Source organism: Camarhynchus parvulus, chromosome 8 (genome assembly GCF_901933205.1).
Source record: "Camarhynchus parvulus chromosome 8, STF_HiC, whole genome shotgun sequence".
Taxonomy (NCBI): domain Eukaryota; kingdom Metazoa; phylum Chordata; class Aves; order Passeriformes; family Thraupidae; genus Camarhynchus; species Camarhynchus parvulus.
The window spans coordinates 14,103,469-14,120,323 of record NC_044578.1 but is presented as its reverse complement, the minus strand read 5'-3'; positions in this window follow the sequence as shown (position 1 = coordinate 14,120,323).

The following is a 16,855-nucleotide window of genomic DNA, read 5'->3' as shown; positions in this document are numbered from 1 at the left end:
TATGAATGATAATTTCAGCAACAAATTAACCTTGTTTATGCTAATTGAGTGGGTCTGAGGACTCCTTGAGGACAGGTGTCCCATTAATAAGTACTGCCTAATGGACTGCAGTTCTTTCAGAAGCCTCACAGTCTTAACCAGGCACATGGAAACATCCAAAGAATTCTGCAACACTACAGCTCCATGATGCTGCACACCGACAAGCTGCATGTCTGCAGGATGCCTGGGCACCCTGCTCCTGGCTGCTCTGCCACCCCTGTCCCCATGGGCTCAGCCCCTGCTGGTCCTTCAGCCAACCTGGAAAACTGCAGGAGAGCACAGTTCTTCCAGTCATAGCCCAGGAGGGACAGGGGTGATGATGTTATGGCCACCAGCTGCTCTTGGTGGTAGTTCTGCCCCAACAAGTAGTCCCAGAGGTGAGTGGTGCCCTGTGGCAGCTGCACATTGCCTGAGAGCTGAAGGACACAGCGGCAGCACCAGCAGCTTTCCCAGCATTTCCTGGGCATCTCCCTGCTCACAGCTGTGGATGTCTGAAAAGCACATTGCAGAAATGCATGTTTCAGGGCAAAAACCAGAAATGGGAAGCAGTTTGCTGGGGCCCAGGCTCTTCCTGGTGATAACAACTGCAATCTGTCAGGTAAGGTGTGCTTTTGGCATGTTTTTTTTTTTCCCCTGACAGGGCACCCTTGGTGCTGCCATGGGGCAGCCGGCAGGAGCCACTCTGGGAGGTGGCACGGCACATTCCCTGCAAGGTACATGGCACTCCTGTCCCCTCCTCCCCGTTGCCTGGAGCCTGCCCAGCACCTCGGTGGCATGGCTGTGTGGTGCCTGCTGGCCATGTGCCACCCCAAGGGCTCCCTCCCCTCCCTGGGGCCTTTGCACAGGGCGCTGATCCTGCCCAGACCTCGGGAGCCCCTCAGCAGGGCCTGGGCAGGGGGTGATGGGTGCTTTGGGGGGAGGGCAGGCAGAGGAGTGTAAAGATGGGGTTGTTGATAAGGCTCCAACCACCAAACCGGTCTGGAACCGTGTGATTTGGCACAGCGCACAGAGCTGTAGCTAACAACACAAAAGATGAATAATTGCAGGTCATGGCATTCATTCTCCGAATTTAAAAATGATTAGGCTCTCGGTGAGGGCAGGCAGCTGCAGGTTTGGGCTGCCTTTGTCCCCCCAGCCATGGCTACCATGGCACTGACGTCCTCTCTCCTCCTCCAGCTGTGCCCTTCGCCAGAGCAGGCCCGGCTGTGCCCCTCCTGCCCCAGGCTAAGGGGGGGATTGTGCACGGTGTGAATGCCAAGGGAGGTTCTGCTGCCCCCCAGCTCCTCCCCTGAAGATGTAGAAAATATGACCAGTGAGGAAAGTCTGAAATAATCGAGCTGGACCCTAGGCCTTTCTCATTAGAGAGGACAAGCACCGTCAATGGATGTTTCAAAACGAGATGGGTGTGCATGTTGGAATCTCAGGTGTGGTTAGGTGCATCTTAAACAGGACAACCTTAGGTTTCATCCAGTACTGTGTTCTGGGATCTTCCTGTGTTGTTGCAGATGCTGAATTGGGGTTTTAAACTTTTCACCCTTCTTGTTTTGCAGGATGGAGTGGGAGGAAGGCAGGCTGGCAGTCACAGCACAAGACCTCACAACCACAGCTCCCAGACCCACTATTGGTTCCACTGCTGGTCCTGAGCAGCATTATCTGCAGGTAATAATCTTACAATCCTTGGACTTCTCAAAGGGGTTAACAGCTAAACTCCTTCCTGAGCTGGGCTGAGGTCTCTGTGTGAGTGGAACTAAAGATCTGCTAAGTAATATCATGTTGCTGTTAAGGCAGCAGGAGGGATAAACTATCCTGGCTGATATATAAATATTTGCATTTACAAACAGGAGCAAGGGTAACTGAAGAAAAATGTGAAAGACTCATGTTATTGTTTTTTGAAGTTTGCTGTCCTGCAATGAAATACCTTTTAAATAATCCTATGGCAACCACAGCATAACAAACCCCACATGGCCTTCTGCCCCTTTACTTTGGCCAGCACCAGAATGCAGGTTGGTCATGGAACCTCGATAGCTGCTGGTGTTTTAGCCAAAGCACAAGGAGCTAGGTACTGCTTCTTTCTTTGCTCAGTTTAAGAAAATAAAAATAAAATAAAAGATGCTATATACCAGGCAGTTACAGCAGGAGAGATACAGAAATAACCTGTTTTATTAGTAAAAGATAGCTCTGAGCATCCAAGTGCTAGGTCACTCAGTAATTAAAAATCATCTTAGAACCATGAACCAAGCTGTGCCTTACACACTCCCATTTCAGACTAAACAATTCTAGAAAACAGCTTAAAACAGACACTAAAAGCAGCAGACATCCAGTTAATAACCATAGGGTACATTAGGCACATTAGGGTACATTAGAGGTTTGCCTGTTTACTTGCATTTTTTCTGCCATAAGGAAATAACATAGTTCATGAGCCTCTGCTCTCCAGGCTGAACGTGCTGCACATATCCGGTTAATAACCATGGGGTACATTAGGCACATTAGGGAACATTAGGAAATAAGAGGTTAGCCTGTTTATTTGCATTTTTTTGGCATAAAGAAATAACATAGTTCATGAACTTCTCCTCTTCAGGGCTGAACATGCTGCTGGTGGAAGGCTGAGATGGACCAGTAGCAAATCCTGTAGAAAAATCAAAGGCAGAGTTGTTAAGGATCATCTTCTCAGAACCAGGACTGGGAGTGGCGGGCCCTGGAGCTTCTTCCTCCTTTACCAGCACCTTGTAGGTGGGTGAGATGGGGTGCAGTGCAATGAATCTACACAGAACCTTCTGGAAGGAGAGGCTACTAGGGCAGGAAACCCCTCCTGCCCAGAAGAAGAATGAGGCTGTGGCTCAGGTGGGGCAGAGCTGTCTTCCTGCTGCTCTCCAGAATCATGGGTGAGGTGGGTCTGGTTTTGCCAGCCAAGGCAAATGCAACTGCTCTTGGAGATTAAAATAGGTAGAGGGTGAGTAGGACCTATGAACCAGCACCAACTCTGAGGCAGAACTGTTCCTGGCAGCATAATCCCAAGCACTTGATTAGATTTAATTTTAAATGCCCCTGTCACTGTGATGTTCTCTGCTTCCTCCAAGAGGTTTGGTTCATTAGGTCCATTAGTGCAGTTAGGGACTCAACGCAGCAGACCACTTGAAAAATATCAGTCCAAAGGTCATCTCACTGACAGCTGATGTGGCTTCTCTCTTACTGCACCAGAAAAGCTGCAGGGAAAACAATAAGAATGTCCAAGTGCATCCTTTCCTGGATAAACTTCCTTAGCCATGAAAAACACGGGTGTTCACGTGGTGCTGCAGTCTGATGGCAAAGCAGAGCTTACAAGGCTGGGCTGTGTGGCAGAGCATCCTGGGGCCCAACCACTGCTGGGTCTCCCAGCCCTCACATCCTGGTGAGTCCACCCATGCAGGAGGAGCTAGGATGGTCTCTTATCTGGAAGCAGAACATGAATAGCTGAAGGAACTCTTGATCACATAATGGGAGTCATCATGGCCTTGTATTCACTAAAATGTGCTTGTGAGTCAGTGGCAGCACACACAGCTGTCTGCTGGAGATGGTGGATGTCTATCTGGAGCTGCATCCTACCATGGCTGCTCTTGGAGAGCAGGGGGCCTGGGAGTGAACCAGGAGTCAAGTTTTAGCCTCCCTTATGCATCACTTTTGTTCTCTCACACCTGGAATGGAGCTGGTCAGGGGTGAGGCAGCTCTGGCACCATTTCAACCAAGCTGCAAGCCAGAACTGAGTTATTTCTTGCTGTGTGTATTTGGAAGAGGCCCATTCTCCATATTGTCCTGCTAGTAATCTGCTGAATCAGAGGACAGTCAGTGCAATGAGAGGAAAATCACTTGTCAGGGAAAGAGTGGTGGCATATGTTAAAGCTGTTATGAGAATTTTGCCTGGTTTTGGACAGCTAGTTTCTGTTTGATAATGTGGGAGATTATCAAGATCCACTTTTAGATTTCAGTACAGAATAATCTAAGACAGCAACTCTTGATGTCAGTGGGAAATGAGCCTATTTATGCTAGACAGAATTTGGGCATGGCAGACCAGAACAGCCATATGTTGCACAGTATTATGCCACACTCCATGTACGTGTCTAGTTAGTTCCTTACAATTCAATATGCTCAAAGTAGAAGCAGGCTGTGCTGTGTTTCAGGAACTTGTGCAAGCAGCAAATCCTGTTAGGAGAATAAAGCTGCCTAACCCATGGGTTGCTTGTTGCACGCTCGGCACCATCAATCACTGCTCTGGCACAGCAGCTGGGGAAGGTGCCAGAAGTGTTCTGGCAAAGGGCAATGCCAGCAGGCCTCATTGGGGCCCCTCGGGGAGCCCCTGGCCCCTGCCATGGATGGATGCTTTGGTGGGAGATGTGGCTGAAGGGAATGTTCAGCTCCACTGAGCTACCACATCTGACAGTTTGGTGTGCTAAGCTAGAGCTTGGCAGGTTTCCTTGTGTGTTAATATGCAGGGCAGTCAGCTAGGGCAGCTGTTTGGCTTCCAGGAAGGGCAGGATATTCCCCTGCATCTGGAATGGCTCCAAGGGCCACAGATACATCCAGCTGCTGTTCAGCCTGCAAAGAGTGTGTGCAGGGCATGTACCTTTCAAAAGGCTGTACTGGCTTTTCCATGAGTTGACCACTTAGGAATCTTTCAGAGGTTTGAGTATTTTTATTAAATGGCACAAATTCTTCCTGAAACCATTTGTCCCATCACATCCACAGTCTATTCAACCTACTGTCAGTCACCACATTCCAGCTTATAAACCTGGCCAAACAACTACCCCTGGCGCTCTGAATGCACAGTGTTACATGGGCTGTCATCCCCTGCCAAAGGCTGTGAACAAGTTCGAACTGAAGAGAAGCAGAAAAAGCACTTCCTTTAAACAAACAAATAGGCAAACCAAAGAAAGAAAGAAAGAAGAATCAGGTCAAGTTTCTCCTGCAAAGGCTTGGGCTATAACTAAAGCGCAGGTATTGGAACTTTCTAGACAATAAACACTCCTACAAAGACTTATTAAATCTTTAAAAAGCTAAATTGTACAATAAAACACCCACCCAGTAAATTAATAGAATATTTATTTTTCTATTTCATTTATTTAAAAGCCTGCAGTGGAGACTAATTCCTACAGCTGTGTGGATTGTCATCAGCCATGCACTGCAAAGGAGACAAACATTACAGCTCTCTGTAAGACAACTTTTCAGACAGCTGCATCTCATGTTGCCATGGAAATGGACCTGATCTCACTGAAAGCTGGGTAATGGGCTCTAAAATCATCATTTCTTATATTGAAAAATTGCTGGGGGGACCTTAAGTAGTAGTAGTAGTAACACCAATAATGTCTCAGTTTGTGGAACATTGGTCTTTGTTGGTTTTATTTTATAGAAGTGTTATGTTCATGTTTGTATTTAAATTGTCTGGTCAAGTCTAACCCCTCCCTTTGCATTGCACTGACTGACTACAGTGCTGCAGCAGTCAGATGCCATTCAGACCCAGCAGCAGGGAGAGCATCACTGAGAAAATGGAATTGAGGAGGATTGTTTGTTTTAACTAACCAGGCATAGGGACACAAATGACCTTTCCTTTTATCATGTCTGTCCTGTTGCACAACCATTTTCCATTAATCCAGAAGTGTTTGCTTGATCCACTGCCATTACAATATATGATAAAGTTCAATGGTGTTATGTCCCACATGAATGTCCTTTCACTTTGCTGTGTTCAGCAATCTTCAGCTTTGCCCTAGTTTCACAGTGTTCTTAATTGTACTGGAAATGTTTGCCTCTAGCATCATAGTAACATCTTACTAATCAAACAATACTGGCAAGGAAAATTTTGCTATGCAGATAAACTTGACCATGAGAATTTAAACTGTAAAACATTTAAAACGTTTTGGGAAAAATTGTTCCTGTAGTCACAGGGTGAAATGCAGGGCTGCAAACAAAGAGAGTAAGAGTTGGAAGCCATCTTCTCAGCCTATGGTTTTGTGGAAAAACCTGCTACATTTACAAGAGTCCTGCAAAAACAAGTTGCTTGTATGCCAGTCTTAATCTTGAGATATTTTAATAGGTTGCTTTCAAGTTATTTAACTTTATCGAATTAGCACAAAGGTAATTTTTTACTTTTATATTCGCTCTAGAGAAACAGCATTGTCCACCAGAAACTAGCATTTTTTTATTACTGTAGCATATCAAGATATGATGTTGAAATGATTTTAAATTTGGGTCTTGAGCATATCAACATATTCTAGCAAATTGAGGTATAGACTTTTAATTCCTGGAAAAATCTCACTCCCCTGGTCTGCAATCACCATACATTGAAATACTGCTGTAATTAAGAGTATGTATGTACTCTCCACCTTAATTTGTGGCATGCTCATTTTTATTTACTGATCAGCTGATTTGTGGGTAGATTCATGGCATTTCAGGCTATTTGCTTTCAACGTGTCCTTTGCCAATTCTCTGTCAAATTAAAGAGAAAATTTTGTAACCATTTCAATCCATTTCCCAAATCTGACTTGCCTCCTTATGGTACCTAACAGCATTTCTCAGCAGTATTTCCAGGCCTGTGCAGAGTGTTCCTGCTGTATGTGTTTAGAAAGATGCCTGAACTTGGTCTATTATAGTCAGAAGAGCTCTGTGGCAGGGATGGGGTTTGCACATTCAGAGGGGAGGCTGGCGATGAAGGAAGCTAACACTTCTGCAGTAAAAGTCATTAGGCATGCAGCCAAATTCAGATCTTATAATCTTCCTCTAGGCCATGCTTGTGAGATTCAGGGTTGTTTTAATTATATTGTTTCTTTCAAGTTGATTTTATAGGAAGAGGATTGCTCTGTTTTCCTTCAGTGACTACTTTTTTTTCCAAGGCTCAGAGGTCAAGTATAAGATCTCTGGTGGTTAATTAATTTCTGCGTAACCTTCTCACACCCATTATTGTATGGGATTCATATTTTAGAACTAGGATTGTGACAGGGAAAGCTGAGCTGGTGCAGGCTGCCACTTGCAGAAGAGGAAGTTCTCTGAGCCATTCTCCAATCAGCACAGTCGCTGTTCACAGCCCTTGCCAAACCAACACATGGCCTCTTGATGCTGAGGAGATAGGGAGTGCCTGTCCACAGGACAAGGGTGATCTCCAGAGGAGACAGTCAGCACAGAGTTCTAGGAAGAGTGTTTGACAAAATTTGTCTGTCTGTCAGCATGATCTGAAAACTGCATCCTCTTTTCCTCTCGTTAGCTCCCAGTTTCAGTTTGGATGAAGTCAGGGGCAGATCTCCCACTGATTTCAAAGCATCAAAGTCTTGGCATTTAGAGGGAAATCAATATGAAGAATAACGATGCAGTATAAACACTTCTGTTATAAATGCATAATGTAAATAACACTCTTTTATAGCATTTATTTAAATCCCCAGGCACTGGTAGAAAATAGGTTTCCAAATAACCTAAATAGTTTGGCACATTAAGCCCTCAGCCCTTACAAATATTGGTAGTGTTTCAAAGAATGCATTTTTAAGTGAGCAATAAAAAGCAATTAGGCATGTAATTGTTGTTTTAGAGATTTAATCCAATTCCCACTACAGTCAGTGGGAGTCTACAATCGCTTCAATGGGGACTGAGTTGGGACCTTACACATTTGAAGGCAGGGAGGGAAAACGAAGGGGATTGGCAAACCTGAACAAAATCAGAATTGGGAATTTCATAAGCCTAAATAAAATGCATGAAACATTTGAGATAGAAGACATCCTTTTGCTGGGCAGAAAGCATCTACTAACCACAACTGAAGATTTCCCCCCTCCCCCCCATATAATGTCCTCCTATCACATGACAGCCATATGATTAAATTATGGGATATAAATTTTCCTGAACTTCTCAAAGAAGATAACTCAGTCTGAAATAACTCAGTTTTTCTCTGTCAGATGTCACACCACCTAATTATAATTAATTATATTTCTGTATTTGTCAAGTAGCACAAGTGCTGTTAAGACAATGTATAAACCTGAAATGGGTAAACACTATAAAACTTATATTTGACATATTTAGGATAGACATGAATGCTATCAATGCAGGCAGATTGAAAGCTTCAATATATTATATGTTATTATTTTAAATGAAAGTAAAAACTCTATTTAGTTTTTAAGGTGCAAATTGGAAAGATATACTGTTCAGAACATTCACAATTACTTGTGAGGGTCATATATCAATGCATCATTATCAATATTATATATCAATATCTGCACTGCAGAGATCTGAATCCAGGTTGTTAAGTATTTTGTTTTCCCCTTGGCTGATGTGCAAAATATATTATGACTACCAAGTTACATAATTCAAAACCAAGTTCCCTGTTTGAATCATTAAACTTTTGTCAGGATTATATCTGATGGGAAAAATATTATTCTTGTTACAAGATGTTAGAGTAACTTTTTTGCATTTTTCCCCTAGGTATCACAGAATGGCATTTACAGCATTTTGTTTCCTGCAGGACTGAGACTGCAGCCCAGTATTTTGTCATTACTGACTCAGGGTTAGGTTCATTGCTTTGGCTGAAATCTGAATGGAGTAAACAGAAGATGGATGTAAATGGGCTACTGGGAGCTCTGGTGGAGAGAGCACCCCCTTTCTTTTGGGGCGGGAACAGAGGCAATGGGCATTGAGATGATCAGCCTGATGTGAATGGAAACTCTCCATCCACAGTTTAAAGGTAAAGCTCTAAAACCAAATAGGGCAGATCATATTATCTTCAAACAAGATTTCGGTCTAGGAAAGAATGGTATAAAGCCACACAACACATTTTCCTAATAGTGAAATTGCTACTAAGGAGACTGACTTCAGTGACATGACAAAATGAGTTTCCAAGGATTTATAGCAAGTATTACTTCTGGTGATTTATAAAGCTGCACACAGATCTTCCTCCAGACAGCCAGAGGAACCAAACACAGAAGACAGCTGCAATGATGTATTACTGTTTGTTTGACCTCATTTGTCACAAGAACAGGGCCTTTAGAGCAAATGTGTTTGCATCAAGGCCAACTCTGCCCTCCCTACAGCTACTTGCCAACTGCAATAGGGCCTTTGAGAATTAACATTTTAACTATTGGACTTTAGAAAATGTATTTTATTCCTTCTACATCAATGCAAATACACTCAATTTTCAAGGAAAAGTACTATCTACCTCAATAAAAAAAAAAAAAGCAATCAAGGACAGACTATGAGCAGATCACAGTATCTCAGTGAAACCCTGCAGAAACAAGGCTTTGAATTTGCTGATTGACCACTGGATGCCACTATTGTTCCACTGAAATGAAGTGCAGTGTGTATATTCTGACTGGCTTACGATACCAAAGAGAAGAGTTCAAATAGCACTGGTATCTGCAATTTTTTGTAGAAAACAAGCAATTAGATTTGAAATTATTAATGCCTTTCAGTGTATTTAGAAATTTGATTTTTCTCCAGGCTCAGAGCTCTTTCCCTGCAGGAATCACAGCACCAGTCTCTCCCTTTGAAGACCCTGGCAGACTACCTCCATGTTTTGTCTAAAGAGAAGCAATTCTAAATCCACACTCTCATCATGCAGAATATTTAGGCATTATTGAGGAAAAGAGGAAGAGATTAATGACCTAACATTAGCCTCCAAAAATTCAGAGACCTGAACTGGGGAGATGGTCATGGTACTGTGCTCCCCAGCTGGCAGAGCCTCTGTCCGTGGTAAGCTCAGCAATGAAGACAACAATATTACATATTGCATAGAAGACAACAATATTACAACATTGTGAAATTTTCTCTACATGAGTGGGTCTGGATTATCTTGCTTTTAAAATATCTGTACTGTTTTTAACATTTTAAACTGTATATATATGTATTTGAAGCCAGACCAGTTCTCCGTGTCTGCAGAATCCCAGGACATGGATTGCTGTATTTCTCACCATCCTCAGATCTGTGTGTGCAGCTTGTCAAGATCTCTGGAAGCCCACAGGGAAGCCCTGTGGCTCTCAGGACAAGGAGCAGTGCTGAGGTGGTGCCATGACTGCTCTGTAGCCTTCTCCCCTGAAAGGGCTTTCCTTTCACTCTTGAGATAAACACAGGGCATAGCACTGCCCCACACTTGCATCCCATGACACTGGATCTGTGCACTATCTCAGACTGATGTTTTCCATGATTAAATTCACATTTGGAGCCGGCATTGAGCCCTGCTCTAGTAACGGAAAGTGTGAGCAGCAATGCTGCTTATGAGCCCCTCTGCTCTCAGCTCTTCCTCAGTCATTTTCCCGTGCAAGTTCTCCACACATCAGCCATTAATCCCTCACTGTCTGTGCCATGGAGCCATGGTGTAGATTTTTCTCATTTCCAGGAGATAACTCTGTCAGGAAGGAATAGACATTGTCCTCTTAACTGCTCTACTTGATATTCCAGAGGCAGTCACCTCCAGCAAGAGGTGAAGAAAACAACTGCAGGTAGTAATGTCTTAAATCCTCTGCTCTAAAACTTTGCACTAAATCAGGGAATTATGTTATATGCTGGCACCTCACTGTACAACTAAAAAGAAGTTTTTCCCTTTCCTCCAGATAGTATAAGAGGGAATATATGAGTGTTTTTCCCTTGTGAAACCCATACACATTCCTTCTTCTGGCAATTTCACACACACGAACACAAAATACTGGATGTTTGAAATTAAAATCCAGATTGCTTTATGCTAGCTGTGGACTCCCTAACCTCATTTTTCATTTGCCTTTCAAAATCCAGCAAGTGTACTTGAGTCACCAGGGAAAGATAACTGCCAGCTATGTGGATATGGAGCCAGAAATAACAGCATAATTTATGACTGAACCTAAAACAAATCACCCTGATTTTTTTCTTTTGCAGTTTTCAGCAAAAGATGATTTCAATATGACAACAAACCTTCCCCATCATGCTTTGTGATCAGTTTTATTCGAAAAAATGCCCTTTTTATTCATTGTGGATTCCTTTTAAGCTCCAATGCAGATGTTTAAAAATATTTATTTGGTTTCATTTCAAAAGGGCACTGTTTAAATTTTTGTAAACCCAATTTTACAATGCAGAGCACCAGATTTCAGTCAAAAGGAATCTGATATAGTAATAATCATCATCATCACCATCTAAGTGTTCTAGAGCACATCACAGCCTGGACAATGACTGCAGAAGTGCCTAAAAGCCTTGTTACCACTCCCACAGCATACAAGATTAGATGTTGTTTCTGCAGATACTCAAAGAAATAACCTAAGCTTATGGAGTGGAATATTCAGGCGTTTCCCGGAATGCAATTCCTGATAACAATTTTGCAAAAATTATTTCACTCAAGGACATTTTTAAACATCCATTTGTTGGCCTCAATCTGTTTACTTTTAAGCAGTTCACTTTATTTCTTCAAATAACAGAAAACTTTTCTTTAAATATTATCTTGCAGGTTGGTAAGAACAAGTTACTCATCACTGTCTCACCAGTTCTGGGCAGAGTTATTGTACCAGCTGTATTTATTGTGTCTGGACTGTATGTGCTGGTGAATGAGAAGTTTCTTTGAGCAGGCTTCAGATCAAGAACTAAGAAGAAAACAACTTATATTACCAAGACTTTCTTATTATCTTTAAACCTTTAGATTTAAAAATATTTTCTTCAGTTTTTGGCCTTTGCATTTCTGCTGCAGGGACAGTGTGCTAGAGGCAGGCCAGGTCTCAGCAGAGACAGCACATCTGGGCAAAGATATCTGAGAGACGCTGCTCACTCCCAGACTGTCATCCCTCAAATTTATTTTAAACTGTGTTTGATTATATTTTAAGATATTAACTTGAATACTGCATCTTTTACAAATAGTTAAAGAGTCTTTCAGCTGGTAATCAGTCTTGAAATTTCCTTTTTTTTCCTAGTGCAGGTGATGGCACTTGTGCACATGAAGTTGTACATGGGCATCTGAGCATCAGCACTTGCCAGACTGAAGAGTGATAGAGAATCACATACACAATTGTTTCCTAAATTCTTGCTGAGCTCATCCTGAAAGAAAAAAGAAAGGATTTTGATTTAAGTGCCTTTAACTCACCCTAGGTCAGACACTCCAGTAGAGTGACGTGAAGCACCTCTCTTCAGAGAGGCATAGTTCAGAACTAGTTACAGCTGAGAATGCTTAAAAACTGGAGTATCAGCTGTGTTCTGTATGGACAACTGCAGTTTAATGGCTCTGCAAGCTAATCAGAGATCAGCTAAAGAGAGACAGGATTGAAATGATTACTTTATGCTGCTTTTCTAACAGTTTGTGTTGCTTTGTGGGCATCAGACTGAAAGGACAGTGCTGTGGTGAAATATGATTCTAGAAATTTTATTTTCCTAAATATTTCACTATATGGTTGATTGTAGCATTGTGTGAAAGCTTTTCATTTTTCTTTTTACAGTCAACAAATTATGCTAAAGTAAATTTTCTCAAGGAAGCGTAAGATTTGTATTTACGTGCAGTGTCCTGGTAGCTCTGAGGCCTGTGCTGTTTCATTGGACTGAAAAATGAATGGTAAACTCAGCTGAGTGTGTCAGGAGCACATTTTTATTGAAATTTAATGTTCTAATGATCTGAAATGGGAACTAAGAAAACAAATTGCAGCCCTTGGTTATGGAATGGGTTTCCCTAAAGATACACTTAATACTTTGGTGCTTAATTTGCCACATGTTTAAAATTGACACGACTCCTGCTCCCTTTTCTCTGATAACTCTTCAGAGTTTGGGGTTGTGTGTTTATTTTGGGATGCTGATTTATGACATAGATTTGTTTATTTGCTGACAGTAAAAAAAGTCTTGCTTTTATGACTGGTGAGAGATCAGATGAACCACATATTGTTTCTGAAGGCACCAAACACGCTTCATTTATTGCTTTCCCCTGAAATGTTATTTTACTGCTTTTCACAAGCTGTGGGAGTTTCTCTTCCTTTCCCTGGAGCTACCTTTGGTTCTTCTTCCTTTATAAATACACTACAACTATTTCAAACACTTTTCAGCACCTTAGTGTTTAGTAATGGCATTTGCACAACTATTTCAGCAGCTGGTCTAATGAAGGAGAGCAGTTAGATGCACAAGATTCAGTGACATTTGGCCCTGCCTACAGTGATATTTCACAAGTGTGAGATGCTGAACAAATTTTTTGTGAATCTTTTTCTGATAGAGATTGAAGCAGACATGCAAAATATTGCACATATTCTCCAAAGATGATGTATGTGTAGTACAGGATAGGGTAGGAAGGAGACCAGCTGTTTCATGGCATGAGTTGCTATAGCTACTAACATCAAAATTTGTCATGAAATATCTGCATCACTGAAACTCTTCAAAACAGTTAAACTAAATGGCATTTGTCTGCGCTGCTCCTTACTTCATGGAAGAGGTCCCTTGAATTACTGTCTGGACAATTTCAGAAGGGAACCTGAGTTCCTGCAGGCATTGTAGCCAGTTGACGCTTTATCTTCCTCCAAAGGTCTTTGGCATAAATTCAGTGAAAGCTTACTTGGTGCCTGCCTCCCAAAATGGAAGAAAAAATTGAGTGCCTATGGTACCCTTATCATCTGTGGAGATCATTAAATGAGGGAAATATCTGCTCCCATCTTTAATCAGAAATAAGGTTGCAGAGAGAGAAAGGTGTGGTTGTGCTTCCCCAAAAGGGATTAGCATCTCATGCCTCATTGACACTAAAACTGTGGAGTCCCATTCCTCTCCCTGTTCTTTCTTTTCTCTTTCTTCTGTCCTAGATTGTTTTGTACTTGCTCTAGCACATTTGGAACACCCTGTGAGCCAATTCACTCGCTAAGCTGTTGGAACTCTAGCCCAACAAAAAATTAAAATAAATGGAATTAATGAGCTGAACTGACTCAGATGAGAGTGCAATAAAAACCAGAGCCTGTGCAAAAGCATAACCATGTAGACAATTTTGGGGAGGAGCAGTGAAATAGTGGCAGTCCATGTTTTAGTTGGCATCTTGTCACTCACCCTAAGGCAGTCTTATTCAAAGGTTTTGGCTGTGGTTTCTTTTCTGTGGAGTCAGCATCCTTTTTGTGTCACACCCACTTGGATTCCTGAGGCTTAGTTTGTTTTCCATGGCTTTGGCTTGGCACGAAGACTTGTTACTCTGACAGGTAAGAACACCATCTCATCTGTGGATGTTTTTGACTGTTGGTGTCCTTGGTCAAACTCCTGAGGAAAGATAGGCATCTTTCTCTCTGCTTTTTTTAACCTAACAGGGATTAGTCTGAAATTTCACTGCCCAAGAGCAGGAGCAGAGGAAACTTTTAGCCAGAAGTTGAATGTCTTTTAAATACTGAGCCATGTGGAACACTGGGGGAGAGGAGGGAATGGATCACACAGGTGGGCTTAAGAATGTAAAGTCCTGTAACCTGCTGTAGGTCTCTGCATCTTTGGAGCCACCAATGGGCTCCAGAGACATCTATTAAGATTACTGCATGACAGGAGCTTCTACTGTGTGAGCTGGAACTGAGAGCAGACCTTAAAGCGCTTACCAGCGCAGAGCACAACCCACAGACTGGCTTATGAGGTTATTTTTACACATCTCCACAAAGAGACACGAAAGCCCTGGGAGCTGGGCTTTGTTGAGATGCAGTTCTTACACCAAGGGACAATAAAGGAGTCACAGGCTGCCACTGGTCTATTGCATAACCGGATCAGACATTTTAATGAGCTTCTGCTCGCCCAGGCTTCGTCAGCCCTGCTGATTGGTAATCAGGCAGGACACTGCTATAGAAACCACTCCAGCAAACAGCAGTTCTGAATGTACTTAAGAAGATGAGTTGGAATTGAAATGCAAACAAACTGTGGATCAGCCCCTCTTTTTCTGAATTGTAGAAGCCTGTTGTCTAACTGTTCATGTTACGGTTTAATCCAGCTTGAATTTAAGTTTTGAGAGGTATTTTGTACATTTCACGTCATAAAGCAGTTTCCTTTAATTTTTTTCTCTTTATAATTCTTCATCCCAATTTTTAGCAAATAGCTACAAAGAAGCAATTATAAATACATCTTCAAGGTTTCTCTAATAATTTATTCTATAAAGTATGTTTATAAAAGAAATTGAACTACAATCAATTTTCAGGATAAGAGTCTATATGACAGAGTGGAACAGCTATGAAATAACACAAGTTGTTTGATTATTTTAAAACTGAATTGTAAAGCAAAATAAAAAGAGACTCCAGATAATTCAGTTGATTAGACACAAACAAGAACATGTAAAGAAGGAAAAAACTGTTTAAGGAGTTACTCTTAAAATTTGGGTTGTTGTCACAGACCTGACGTCCACTACAGGATATTTATGATATTACTCAAGAGAATACAGGAAATAGTTGATGTATCCTTTACTGTATCCCTTAGGACCCCAAGCTTCTAAAGATACCAGCCTTTCTCTGTACCAAAATCCTTGTCATGTCACTCTGTTAAGAATCACTTTAGAAAGTTGTGTTTTACTTCTCACCCCAGTTTACAAAGGCTATGTTATACCAAATTGGTGCATTATCCGCGAAGGATTGTGTTGGACTACAGCTTTTCATAAGGTAAAATTTTCTCATTCTTTTGCCTGAATGCATCTCACAAAGACTTTTCCTTTCCTGGCCAGCCTTTTAAAAAAACATAAACCAAACCTGATCCATGATGCACAGCAGAGTGCTTGGGGAGCTCTCCTTTGAATAGCATCAACTTCAGGAACAGCTGCTAAGATCAAATGGACAAAGGGAATTCGGCACCACCCATGCCTGTATTATGTTTTAAAGCTCCAGGAGCTTAATCCTTCCTGTGAACAAGGTCTGTTGTCCCATTTGCCATTACCACTAACATATTCTGTGTAAGTCTGCTTCCTCCTCGGAGTGCACCTGTGGCAAAGCTGCAGAATAAAGACCCAAAATTTCTGCACTAACCAGAGTGATAAAATGGAAGTTTTCTTCTGCACTGTGAGGAATGATTTCCTACAATCCAAATAACACTAAAAAATAATTCAGTTATTAGAAAAATTTTTAATGCTTTTGCAAAGGTGTCAAAAGCCAAAACAATAATCAGTGTTTCTGCAAGCTGATAGAGTGTCCTTCTGACACAGCAAGAAATAGTGAGCTTACTTGCCCCATATTCTTTTTCACCTGCCTGGAGAGGTAGTTATGGTCTGCTCATAAATGGGAGAAATAGCTTTATTTCCAATATGTATGGCAGGAGTATACTTTGCCCCTGGAAGTTAATATTTTTTTTACTTTTGAAAGGCTGTTTTTGACCTTACTCAGCATTTTTCCATTCTTAAGCTGACTTTTGAAAACAAGAAATGCTGAATGAAAGAGAATCTGGAACAGGGCAAGCAGTGTGTGAGAGACATAGGGAGGTTTATCACAGCAAAACCTACAAGGCCCATTTTCTTTTGCAGCTCCGTCCCTTGTTGCATACAGAGCATTGTTCTGTCTGTCTACATGGTGACCCTAACAGTGAAAATGCTAATGGTACTACTTGTGTCCTATGTTACCACTTTCTTATACTGAAAATACTCAGAAAATAAGCAAAATTTGCCAACTTGGGTGGACAACTGAATTTAAGAAAATGTATGTAACTACAATCTATTAAAAATAAATATTTTATATCCTAATCACAGCTATTTCTTTGTGGTGGTGTCTTTCCAGTCTCTTTTCTGTAATTTTTTTCCCCCTCTTTTTTTTTAGTTTCTTGATCTGGTCTATAATACCCTAGCTTTTGAAGAAAAAATAGCAAAAATAATCATCAATCTCTTCCTGTCACCAAAAACCAGGAAATAAAATCTCCCAATAAATTTATTAGGTTAGAAAGCTGGCATTAGTTTATTAGCAGTGCTTGA